Source organism: Solanum pennellii, chromosome 10 (genome assembly GCF_001406875.1).
Source record: "Solanum pennellii chromosome 10, SPENNV200".
Lineage (NCBI taxonomy): Eukaryota > Viridiplantae > Streptophyta > Magnoliopsida > Solanales > Solanaceae > Solanum > Solanum pennellii.
In genome coordinates, this window is record NC_028646.1 from 62,030,968 (window position 1) to 62,042,887 (window position 11,920).

Sequence of the window (11,920 nt, forward strand, 5' to 3'; positions counted from 1 at the left end):
CAAGTCATGAAGTACTACAATTCAAGTCATCAACTGCTACAATTCAACACATCACACATGTTTAACGTTTTCTAAGTTAAGGATGAAAAAGTTAAGATTACAAACTGATAAAAATTCCTATTTTCCTTCCTATTTCATTACCCAGAATGTGATGAATGCTGCAAAACACCACCACAATATAGCTATCACAATCCTTATTTGATAAACTTTTTTCTTAGACTTACCAATAACAACATCTTCATTATCGATAACAACCTCTTCACGCTTGGGAGCAGTAATTTCATTTAGACGTTCACACTTTTCTTCAATTTCAGATGCCAAATACTTTTCAAGATCAACCATCTTCGTATCCAAACTTTTGTTTTCACGATGAAGATTATCGTTTTCCTTCTTTAAATTGTGGATTAGATTTGCAACTCTAGGATGGAGCGGATCATCAACCCATTTTCAATAAGCACATTTATAACCCTGTACAATTATGAACTTGAAATCAATACTCACCAAAAATATGAAAATTAACGAAATTATATGATAAATTTACATTAGGATTAGAACACTTATAAAAGCGTCTCCCAACATTAGTTGGAGTGAAAACCGTGAAAATCTCATCGCAATACTACATTGACATTTTACTATCGACAGACTTGAAATAGTCGAGTCCCGACTCATTTTTAAAGGAGAAAGTGTAAGAAGATGACTAGAACGCTCTTTTATTCGAGCTTCTCAAACTGAAATTGATGGGGGTAATGAGACTCTAAGAACCCTAACTTTGAAATGAAGAATGGATGTGCTACTAGTTATTTGAAAGGGAAAAGGGATAAGGGTAGAATTAGCCAATTAGGAATATAATTGAACCATTTAAAATATGGGTCATAAAAATCTTTTTAATGGGTCGGATTGTTAGGGGCATAGGTGACCCTTTCTCTTTTATAATATAAATGCCAAGTTGTAATATTAAAATTATGTGGAAAATTCATTTGGGCATTTAAAGAAAAGTAAAATGAGTTGGATATTTCGAGTTGTCTAACTAACGCCCATAAGGGCATATTTGGACCAAAAGTTGGATGGCGAGGGTATAAATGAAACCAAACTTTAAATGGGGGGAATATTTAGACCTTTTCAAAAAGTTTAGGGACATATATGACCCTTTTCCTTTATATAATCTCAATACATTTTTGCCTCACCTTTTTCTTTCTAAAATTTGAGTGAGTATTATACTTTTTCAGAGTCTAAGAGCAGGAAAAGAGAAGAGGGGAAATGAAAAGGTAGAGAAAATTAATTGAAAGAAGTTTTTCATTCTTAGATTTAAACCATTAATAACTCCATTTTTGATAGATCATTACTCTCCCCTCAGTCTCTCTTCTTTCTCTCTACTCTCTCTTAGTTTGCTACTCTCTTCCTTCTCTCCACTCTCTCTTGCTCGTTACTGATCTCCTTAATCTCCCCTCAGTCTCTCTTCCTTCTCTCCATTCTCTCTTGGTTTGCTACTCTTTTCCTTCTCTCCATTCTCTCTTGCTCATTACTCTCCTTAATCTCCCCTCTCTCTCTCTCACATCAATCTTCTTCTGTAAAAATGGATCTCTCTCTCCCCCTCTTCTAAAAAAATGGAGAGAATAGAGAACTTACCATGCGTATTTGAGGTTGAGTTATGGGCAAGTGGAAATTTTTAGTGAAACTAAAGTGCGTGTCCCTTTCTTTGAGGTTATGTGTTGTTGATGATGGAATTAGCTGTGGGGTCTCACCACAATTAAGATATAATGAGTTGACATGTATGTATATATGCACACATACACTGCATCTTTGAGGAGATACAGATGTGTATCAGTGCCTCTCTATCCTCTTCTTTGAAGTATGTTTTATGCACATATATACTGGACACTTAGATATATCAATACATATATAGAGAGTGAATCCAATATTAAATACACTAAATATTTGATATTATATACATGAGATGAAACTGATATCATATACATGCAATAGATGGATTTGATATTGGATATACCAAATAAATTTTATATTGGATACACTGGATAAAAATGATACAAGTCTATACACATATAGTACATACTTTCAAAATTGATACCATATACAGAGGTACAATCATAGTAATAAACACAAGCTTACACATATATAGTTATATATATACATGCTTTCATATTTTAATGGATACACTCGTACAATTTAATATTGGATACACAAAAACATTTAATTCCGCAGTACATACATTATAAAACACGGACACATAGAATGAGAGGGAGGAGAGAGTAAGAGAGGTGAAGTAGAGAGATAATATATCTCTGTGGAATGTTGCGCTAGATATATGTATTCAGAAATAATCTCAGACAACTTATAATTGTTGAAACTATCATTTCATGGAGTAATCAACATTAATAGTAATAGTATTTTATGAAAATTTCGCTTGTTAGTTTATCTTATCTTGATCCATTACAAAATATCAATTCTAATTGGACTCTACAAGACGTTTTTAATTCCAATTAGGTTCCGAAAGCCTTGAAGTAAAGGGCATTTGTAGACATTGAAATTTTTAGAAGACGTGTTCAATTCTGATTGGAGTCTACAATGCGAGTTCAACTTCAATTTGGAGGCTACTATCAACCCTAAGCACTACTTCAAGTCTATATAAATTCAATTGTCCTATGATTACTAGTGGGTACTTGTTATTTTGGTACTCATACTACACTCTGCATCGTTTTAATGATGTAGGTCTGAGCAGCAGCCACCATAGCTGATATCGAGCCGATTGCAGGATTACTAAGATGCTTTGGTGAGCTTTTGGTGTCGTGGATCAACATGCCTCTTTTTGTTGTAGCTATTGTTGGGTTTAAAGATGTGTGAATGGAAAATGAAGAGTTGCAACTTTTATGAAGAGTTGTGACTTTTATGAAAGGTTGCGACTTTTGTGAAAAGTAGTGACTTTTATGAAAAGTCGCGACTTTTATGGAAAGTTGTGACTTTTATGAACGGTGACGACCTTTCCAAAATATTGTGACTTTTCCAACGGTTTGTGACCTTTCCGATAAGGAACAATAAGAACGTTTTCGCACTACCCTTTCTTTTCTATAAATTTAGGGATTTCCTCTCATTTTAAAAATACAATTTATGGACTTCTTCTACTATGAAATCTAGTATTCTAAGTGTACTTTACTGCTGTTGAGTGGCTCGCTGACACCACCATTTTGGGTATATATACGCTGGTGATTGAGATCATTCTACCCTGGGAGGACATATTCCAAATCAAACCTCGGATACTAGAGGGGAAGAATTTCCTTAAGGGGACACTGTGCATTCAGTGGGCTTGATCTTCTTTTTGTTTTTTTCTAGATTCTGGTATGTGTTATAAATTTTATATTTGTGAATTAATTTCAGTTCTTCTATTCTTTTGTTTTTCACTGGTTTATTAAACTTTGGTAACTTCGAATTTCTGCAAAGTTTTGTTGGAATCAGTAAGTTTCTTTAGACATATATTAACAACCATTATTATTTAAGAAAAATATTTCGTATATTTTTTCTAATTTGTTTATGATTCTAGTTTCGCTACTAGTTTTAATTTTCTAGTTCTGAAACTATTCATAAACTTTGTTGTCTTACAAAGTTCATCAAAGTTTTGTTTAAAGTATGTTAGGTATACAAGATGAATAACAATCTTAAGGAAATTATTATACTGTTAGTATTTTTCGTATTCTACTGATTGAGAGAATCCGATCATGAAAATAGAAGATAAATGCATTACTTCTCCATAATTTGTTGCTTTGTTTAGCAAGGTCGAAGTGAGAATGTAACAGAAAAAAGTTTTATTTTGGTATTCCAATTAAAGATGTAACCTTCTTATTATTCATTTTAAGGAGGAAAATAGTTTCTAAAGGTTAACAATTTTGATATTTATCATGTATGCCTTTGGAAAAAGTTCTGCAAATCGTATGGTTTTCGAATGAATTTTCCTTGGCAAATTGTGTTGCCTTAAAAAATTCACTAGTTTGCAGAGTGAGACATGCATATTTTTTTTGATAAAATAGTATGTCAAAATGTTATAGTTGGAAGACTATTTGAAATGAAAAAATATTTCTATGTGATAATCTAAGAATATGTTTTATTTTGTTTGGAACTAAAAGAAAAACTTTTGTAGTTCTGTACTCCCTATCAATTTGATTATGTCTGATTGTTGTAGAATAAAAAACTTTTGTAGTTTTCTACTCTGAATAAATTGGACTTTGCAATTGCTTTGAAGAATATGAAACTTCACATAATAAGTCAGTGTTGTACTTTTGATTTTCTATAAACTTCAATGTTATGTAGAAATAAATTGTACAATTTATTTTGTCCTTATTGTTAGTATTTAGAATACTAAGTGATATGTCTATTTGTGATAGAATTAAAAATACTAGTGACTTAGAGTTCGTGATTTTGTGTTTCTATGGAATAAACTTTGACATTATGTAAACATTGTCAAAGAGAATTGAAGGAATATAATTCTTTTATAGAATAATATTTTCAAAAGAGATTTCATATTGTCAATGACATTTCGAAAGCCTAGGAAAGTATGTGGAAAAACTATTTTCAAATATTTGAAAAATATTTTTGAGATCACATTTAAAATGTGGGGGTTCTTTGCTTATGATTAGACTTGGTGTCTAATTTAACTTTGGAGCAAAATATATGAAATTCAATGATACTTTTGTATCATGTTAGATACACAAAATTCTTGGAGTGTATTTGGTATTGTGGTTGTTGAGTTTTTCTATTACTTTACTAGAATTTGAGTTCTGGTCTTTCTATTTTTTTTGCACTTTACTGATTGTTAGACCGCACACTTGGTTTTGCAATAATGTATTTGAGTGGCTACTTATGGCTTTGATTCTGATGCATTTTTTTCTATCTCTTGGATGAATTAGATATGACAGTCTTATAAATGTAGTTGATGCATTATCTTATGTGAGGGAAGTTAGGGACACATTTCCAAACCAAATGGAGAAGTATGAAATTTTCATTGATATTATGAAAGACTAGAAGGCTCGAAGGTTTGCAACTAAAATTTTCCTATTGTCATGATCCTCATTACTTTATTTTCTGATTTGGTGATTCATGTAGGAGTAAGTCTTTGAATATTTATCAAAGAATTGATATTGTTGGTGTCATAGAAAAAGTAAAAGAACTTTTTAAGGGTATCCTAGTTTGATCCTTGGATTTATTTCTTTCGTGCCAAATGGCTATGAAAAAATCATCCAAGATTAATACCACGCTCATCTGAAGAAAACCACTTATAAGGAACAAACACTCAAAAGGTGAGTTGGTTTATAGAAAGGAGAATGTCTTTTGTATTTTTTCTTTCTAATTTTCGTAGTTAAACTTCTTGTTGATTTTTTTGGTCTATTTTTGCAACATGGAGCGATTTAGAGAGGATGTATATGATACAACACCATTTAAGCAATCATTTTGCTCTTCCAATGAAAAATTGTAAGCTCTATTTCCTTTACTGATTTTATAAATGTCAAGTGATTTTTATTTTTGCAATGTATTTGAGTTGCTACTTATGGTTATGGTTCTGATGTGTTTTTTCTCTCTCATTGGAATGAATTGGTTATGACAATCGTATAAATAAAGTTGACCCGTTGTCTTTTGTGAGGGAAGTTAGGGACACATTTCCAAAATCAAATGGAGAAGTATGAAATTTTTATTAATATTATGAAAGACTCTAAGGCTCGAAGGTTTGCAACTAAATTTTCTTACTGTCACGATTTCATTACTTCCTTTCTTATTTGGTGATTTATGTAGGACTAAGTCTTTGAACATTTCTCACAGAATTGTTACTGTTGGTGTCATAACAAAAGTGAAAGAATAATTCAAAGGACATCCTAGTTTAATGCTTGGATTTTATGCTTTGGTGCCCAATGGCTATGAGAAAATCATCAATGATGAAGACCAGGCTCCTTCGAAGAAAACCACTTATAAGGAACAAGCACTCAAAAGGTGAGTTGGTTTATGGAATGGAGAATGTATTTTTTGCCTTTTTATTCTGATTTTTTTATATTAAAAAATGTTGTTTTTGTCCTATTTTTGCAGCATGGAGCTTTTTAGAGAGGATGTAAATACACCACCATTTCAGCTGCCATTTTGTTCTTCCTATATTTGACAATTTTAAGTTCTATGTCCTTTATTGATTTTCTATGTCTAGTGATTTTTATGTTTTACTTTTTTCCCGAACTAAGAATTTGCTTAAAATGGATGAGAGTGTAACTTAAACACTACATGCATTTAAGAACATTAAAATTGATCTAATAAATTGATATCCCCGTTAAATTATTTTCATATAGATACTCTAACTATAATTTTTTCCAACTATATTGAGCACATGGATATATGATAAGGTGTTGTATTATATACTTATTGTTTAAATTTTAGAAAACCTATTGCTCTATTTTCAAGTGTCAGTTACGTACATAGATATAGGCCACTATGGCGACCTTTCATCTTGCTATAGTGGGTTCCTTTATAGCGGGCTACAGCCCACTATAGCTTCATCCACTATGGTGCTCTACACAGGCACCAAAGTGCCCCCTTCTGCTTTAGCGCCACCCCAGCCTCTATAGTGAAAGAGGGAAAGTACAGCAACCTCAGAGGCTGCCTCAAAACCAGATTTTTCTTAATGCATGCCCTCCTAAGATAATTCTATGATTTCATAACCCAGATTTTTCATATGCAGATCAACAATGGAAAAACAATTCAGGGCCCTGACTACCCCTTCGAGAGAGTTCTTGATGCTGCGAGTCATAAGCGGTACAAGGAGATTCAGCGGATGGGATTTTGTCTAGAGATGGCTTTTAATATGAAGGGAGTGGTTGAAAAGGCTCCCGTCTTCTAAAACTGAATTCAAGAGTTCGGTTGGGGTCCTTTAGTGGTGTCCCATCCTCTCTCACAGCGTGGGTGGGTACTAGAGTTCTATGCTTATCTACCTATGGTTTAAGGGATTCCCCCAGCCCCACCATTTGCATCCGAGGAGTGGATGTCCCCGTGGATTCCCGGTCTGTGAATCTAGCATTGGGAGTGCAAGAGATCCCTCATGAGGCCTACATGGACAAGTTCAAGAAAGTGGACATGACATGGCTGCGGAATACACTAGGGGAAGATAAATACTGGGATGAGGTCAGCTGGTTCACTAAAAAGGGCCTTACCAGCCAGTACTACTCGCTCGATGCCTGGAGGTGTTTGACACTTGTTGCCCAAAGGATTTGTACATCATGCAACCTCACAGATGTGACCTGTTCCCGGGCCTTGGTGGTAGCCTGCATCATAGCTGGGATCCCGGTGAATGTGGGTAAGCAGATCGTATCAGATTGGAAGGATTTCTATTGCAGCATCAAGAAGTCACCTTTCCTTCCTGGCCTAGTGTCTGTGCTATGTAGGCAAACAGGGGTGCCCTTAGACGACACAGACTGTGAGGTGGAGAATGATGGTGCATTCAACCCCTTACTGGTGAGGAAAAATCCTTTCCGATAGACTAAAATGAGGAAGACGGACGAGGATAATAGCAAAGCTGCAGCGGGTCCAGATGAGGATGAGGATGCTGATGCTGACCCCCTACCACCACCCAGTCCCATCCCCCGCTATCTAGTAGCAGCCTAGAAGCTGACGTGGCTGCAGTTAAGAGATTTGTGGAGATTGCTTCTGCTAGCCCCAATACTACCTTGTCCTTCCCAGGACATAGCCACGCTCCATCAGAAGCGTGATGTTGAGGAGGAGAGGGCGCTCTCTGGACCATCTGTTACTCGCATGTGGAAGACTACGAAGGTAATCTAAGCTTCATTACGCGAGGTTGATATGTAATTGTTGTATTGTCTTATTTGAGAGAAGTTAGAGATTTTTTCTGGACCAAAGTTAGAAATGTTACAAGTTAATTCCTTGATGTTAGGAAAGACTTTAAAGCTCGAATTTTTGCAACTAAAATTAGCCTATTGTCATGATCCTCATTACTTTCTATTTTGATTTGGTTAGTTATGTCAGACCATGTATTTGAATATTCTTCATAGAATTGATACTATTGGTGTCATAGCAAGAGTGAAAGAATTGTTTAACGGGTTTCCTACTTTGCTCCTTCGGTCCAACACTTCATTTCCCATTGTTGGAAAAATAATTTTAATATCTCAAAAAGAAGAATTCATATTATTTTATATTCATTCTATTAAATAGATCTTAGTTTATTTTTGGCTATCTAAATTATCATTAAAATTAGCCAAATATATGGCTGTTAGTAATACGACCCGGATTCTGGAATCTGGATCGCAACCGGCGTCGTTGACCTCTCAGAGGTCGCAGACGAGCCTCATCTTGCATTCATCACATTCATCTAGTTAAAGTTGCGGAAAATTTAAAACTTCTATATGTATGAAGTATACATAGAATTCATATAATTATTAACTTGATACATCATATACTAAGCTCAACATAAGAGAACAACCATCTAACATAAAGAATCAATTCAAAACTGAAGATGAATATATCATAAATAGTTTGCCAAACATGGCCTTATTACGAAGCTTCGAAATGAAGGTGCGAAATAAACACTAGGGACAACATACAGTAGCTATGTCTAAACCTAAGGCTAGGCTAAATCTGTAGCATCCTCGAAATCATGAGGACCTACCAAATGGTTTGGAGAAACGTTGAAGTCCAAACCGCTGCAAGTGTCGTCAACCTCTCCTCTGACCTGCACCTATAAAATCGTAAATAGTAGGGGGTTAATACACCACTTGTAGTAAGTATGGGTGTATGCACACATATACATAAAGCTATGCATGATCAATGAAAGCTCTTCCTAAACGACATGCTATTTCTGGAAAGTCTAGTCACTAGACTTTCTTAATTCATTGGTTGTGAATTATGGTATGAATATGATGTATTTTAATGCATTCAAAGCACACAACTCATTTTCTATACGATTACAATGTATTAGTATCATCAACATAATTTTAGAACAACTCGAGCGAAGATTTGAGATTTTGATTCTCTTAGGCCGAGAGCTCCTCTTTGTACACTTAGATTATTTTTCAGTCTTTTTCTTCTTGTTGTTGTGTATTTCAATAACTCCTTTGGTCCTATTTTTACTTACAAGTGCAATGATTCATTGTAGTCCCATTCCCATAATGAATCGATGTAAGTAATCCAAGGACTAAGGAATGATTTCCCTACCTTATAGTGAGTCATTCTTTACACTATATATTCATTACCTTTCATAAGCAATTCTCTATTGATCATGCCATTGATTTCATTACTTTCATGTTTTATATATTATACATTTCATATACATGAGACTTTGGAATCGTTTATGTAGCATAAGGCATCTCAAGTGAGAGCCCAACATCTCGGACCTCAACCCGAGGGCCTTCTTTAGCAAACACAGAGTCTGCTTCATTCATTCATTCGTACTTCACATTATTCATTTCATTCATTCGTCGGCTGACGTAAACACCAATTATACCTAAGATGAAGTTTAAGACTCTCATCGGGATCATGAAGAGCAATGACAAAGAATGACCTAATGTCATTACTTGAATCTAATTTCACCTCCTGATTGTCTTGCACAAACACCTTTGGTATCGTTCATTTCCTTATCTTTCATACATTTAAGAACTTTAACCTTAACCGATATAGATCATGTGAGCATCATGAAATCCAGTGTCTACCCCACACCAAAAAGAGCTGGAATCATTGGCCAAAGTGACCCAAAAGATGCTAGCGTACATGAGAATTGAACCCCGCCAGATCCCTATATTGGCAATATAGGTTCGAAGACTAGATATAAGGTATCTCATGAGAGTTACGTGCACCTCCTCCCTTTCAAAAAGAAGACATCACCGCTCATAGCTAGCCTATCGGTGCTCAGTATAAAGTTCCATTTCATTCAGCTCATACGTCATGGAAGCTGGCTTCTAGTATGAGGAAATCATAGCTCAATAGATTATTTCTCATCTCATCATTAGTATTAAGTATACATCAGTCTCAATACTTTCATTAGAGTGTACATAGAGACTGGTCTCTTCATTAGCTTTACACTCTCATAGGTGAGTACGTTTTGGTAACATTTACTTACACTATTGATGACTTGTCATCCTTTTCTTTAAATTGATGAAATGTGAATTGTCCTAATTAACATCTTTGGTGTTAATGAGACTTGTCTCACACATTCTAACACCTTCATTCGTGAGTATTTTTAACATAGTAGCTTAGGTGTAAGTGAGGCTTGTCTCACTTCTTTTAACACCTCATCTGGTCACTTTTCAACTTAGACATCTTTAGTTATGTTATTACTCACGTTACTTGCTTACTTTCATTTGATAGCTTCATATCATCGTTTATGGACGATGAGAACTTCACTCAATGAATTACATATGTTCATAGTTCATTTGGTTAGGGCATGTTGGGACTTGTCCCAATGATTGGCATGCCTTTGGATATGGATTCATTAAATTACCTTAGATGTTCTTATATTGTCATTTCCATACTTTGGCTATATATGATTTGCACAAAATTAGTATTGGCCTTAAAAATTTGAAAACTGACTTCATAGCCAATTTATTGGCACAACCCAAAGTTACACTCATTCATGTTTAGTTTGGTATACTTTAGCCATTAGCTAATCTTTTAATTATTCAAAGATAACATTATAGCCAATTTCATTCATCACTCTTAAACGATGTATTGTTAGCCAATTGGCATAAGGCAGGCAATTCATTTAAGTATAATTTCATGGAATCATTAGCCAATTCTATTACATATTTTGAAAATAATGTTGTAGACAAATTTATTGGCATAAGCCAAACTCTCACTAAACTTGAACTTTTAATCTTGATTAAATTACAAGAACAATTCAATGCTTGGTTTGACCAATCTGTGAAGTTATTTTGGCATTACAGATTCATGAACTAGCTTTGATTCTTTATGAAAGTTATAACTACTTATTCAATGCTATTACATTCACAAGTTCGTGTGGATAGGGTATGTTGGGACTTGTACCATTGATTGGAATACCATATGTTATGAGTTCATTGATGTTGAGATTGGTATCACTTTGTTAGTATAACTTCACACATTTTGGGAGATAATATTTTGGACAGTTTTGCTAGCCAATTTGTTGGCATAAACCAAACTTTCACATATGGTAACTTATAATAATTCAATGAATAGCCTATAACAGCAGACTCAACTTCATAAACAACTCATAACAACTTCATCTTTCTCGAACACAAAAGTAAGCATTATGTCATTCCTTAATATGTGTAACTAATCACTCAATCATTCGAATCCAATCTATAGACCTCATTAATCATTAATAATTCAATAACTTATAAAATCAGTTAGAACCACATACCAACAAAATCTTCAAGATTACATCTATATACTTAAAGAATCGAAAACAAGGATAACTAGGGAGATGGACGTTCAACAATATCACTGGGAAACAATCCTAGTTTCAAAATTCATGAGTTTGAAACGTTTGAAAAGCCTCTTGGAGAAAGAATTCCATGAGAGAAAACCCATACCTTATATCGAAATTAATCAACGAAGACCACCTTGAACGAACCTTGAAGAAACTTGAAAATCATTTAAGAAATTTTCTATTTTTTTTCTTGCGTTTTGTTCAATGTTTTTCTCTCGCTTGTTTTCCGGTTTCAGTCATGTATTTGTTTGAGTTTGAACGTGGTTTTTAGGTTTAGGAACTGAACTTGACTTATTCAACTTAGGTTTTAGTAAGTTAATTAAATAAATAAATTAACTAATTACTAAAAAAACCCTCCTATGTTGACTAAACATAGGAGAATGTTGACTTGACCTCAAATCTGAAATTTTGGTGTTGACTATGGTTTAGGTCAACATGTTGACTTTATATTAATTAATTAAATCCTTT